Genomic DNA, 2,346 nt, shown 5'->3' with positions numbered 1-2,346 from the left:
GGTAAAAAAATAAAGTTCCTAAAGAAGTATCGGTTTAACCATTTTTGAAGCACATATCAAGACGATTTTTTCTTATTTTTGCCTCTTAAGAAACAAAAGAAACAAAGAAACAAACGAACGAACAAACATTGGAAACAAACAAACATTGGAAACAAAGTATTATCAATGTGAATAAAACCAAACGATGCGAAGTTTTTTTCTTCTTCAAATACTTGCTTGCGTACCCTGTCTCACAAATCGTAATACTTTGTCAGCTTCTAATTCATAATCAAACCCTTCATTGCAAACTACCTTTAACTTTAAACCCAGAATTTCTGAAATGTTCATCCAGATACACAAGCATTTTTCGTTTTGGTTTTCATCATTTCCCTTTCTTTCATTGTAAGAATATTTAAGAGATGAACTATCAATTTAACATCCTTTTTCTATTAAATCGAGTATTTTTCAACCAGCCCCCCCTCCCCCAATCTTTTCCTTCTTTTTCCCATCATTTTCCTTTTTTCTTTTCTTCTTTCTCACTACCATCACAAAACTTACCGTCCTTGAAATTATCTAAACTGTGTCTTTGGAAGCATGATGGTTTTTACAATCATAAGGATAATAAAACATGTATGTGGCATTTTATAGCGCCCAAGCATCTGAGCGCTTTATAAATACAAGCAGCAACACATAAATATAACATTGTTTTCAGAACACAAATGTAGATATATCTCATATCTAAAGACAGAAAAGACTTAGGATGACATTTGAATGCATTCAAAGATTTGATTTCATTGCAGAGCTTACAAGCCAACCCGGATGGTTAAAAAAAAATGACAGACTGATATTTGAATGCATTCAAAGATTAATGGTTTCATTGCTTAAAAGAAATAACTTAGGCTGACATTTGAATGCATTCAAAGATTTGATTTCATTTCAGAACTTACAAGCCAACCCGGATGGTAGTCCAGTGCCTGGCCTCTCTGACGCCAATCTGCCTGTGTCCAGCGTCAGCTTTTACGACGACGGTAGCAACGACAGCAGCGACAACACCTCCATCGATGACCCGGCTTTCGTCGCTCTCATCACCGTGGCTTGTATCGCCGGCGTTCTCCTCATCGTTGGCTTCATCGCTTTCGTCGTTTATTGTTGCATTTACGAAAACAGAAGGTATGTTACCTTCGTGTAGAATCACTGAAAATGTTAAATTTTCAGGTTACTTTTCGCTTTGCACTCAATGAGACACGAGTTCCATAAATATATACCACATGACGAAGAAATCTTATACTGTTGTACCCACGAAAGTAGAAGATACAGTACCTTTTTGCATCACGAAACGAATGATGAATTTGTACTGACCGATTGGTGTAATGCATTAAAGTTTGTCTTTTAGCTATGCCCTCCGAGACACGAGTTGGATTACCGAACGGGAAAGAAATCATACAGAAAGGCAGAAGGAATTGTACCTAGCAGCTTCACTGCATCTTAATTGTACTGACAATTTGCTGTAAAATATGTATTAGGTTAAGTGTTTCGCCTTGCACTCTGAGACATGTGCTCTTTTGCCACTTCAGAAGAAGAATGAATCAGTGAAAGATAAAATCTACCTGGATAGAGTGGGATAATGGTTAAGCCGTTTGCTTTGTACTCGAACAGACATGAATTCAATTGCCGCTAAGCTAAGAAATTGTGTTAAGAGCCCTCAAAATCAGAACGTATACCACTATACTGCATCAACAAAATTTTACTTTTGACTGATAGCATGCTAGCATGATGTAATGCGTTAGGGTTAGACTTTTAGACGCTACGGTGCTGTAGGTAGAATGGTGTTTTAAAGCGCCTTGTTTTTTTTTTCAGACCCAGAGATGATGAGAGGAAGCTAGGTAAGTAATATACGTTCGTATAAGATATAGCTGCAACCTCATTGTGATCCCCAACTGTGATTCCAAATAATATTACGTGGTCAGGCACGTTGAAATGAGGAATATACTTAAATTTTACCAGTACTCCATAGATTGAAGCTTGCTAAGTAATATACGTAAAAATAAAGTATACCCCCCCGACCACCCCCTGCCTCCGTGCATCACAACAAACACAGACTAGTGTTTCCTGTTCCTATAAGATATAGCTGCAACCCCATTGTGATCCCAAACTGTGATCCCAAATGTTATTACGTAGTCAGGCACGTTGAAATGAGGAATATACTTTCATTTTACCAGTACTCCATAGACTGAAAATGGCATTACCATATTCCAAAGCTATAAGATCATTTAAGAGGAGAATCCTCCGAATCTAACAGCCCACTACATATATGGAGATATTCAGTAAAACAAGAATACCCTTCCACGCAAGAATCGAACTCAGTCT

The sequence above is a fragment of the Aplysia californica genome, unplaced genomic scaffold (genome assembly GCF_000002075.1).
Source record: "Aplysia californica isolate F4 #8 unplaced genomic scaffold, AplCal3.0 scaffold00244, whole genome shotgun sequence".
Taxonomy (NCBI): Eukaryota; Metazoa; Mollusca; class Gastropoda; order Aplysiida; family Aplysiidae; genus Aplysia; species Aplysia californica.
The sequence above is the reverse complement of the archived record's forward strand: the minus strand, read 5'-3'. Positions refer to the sequence as shown.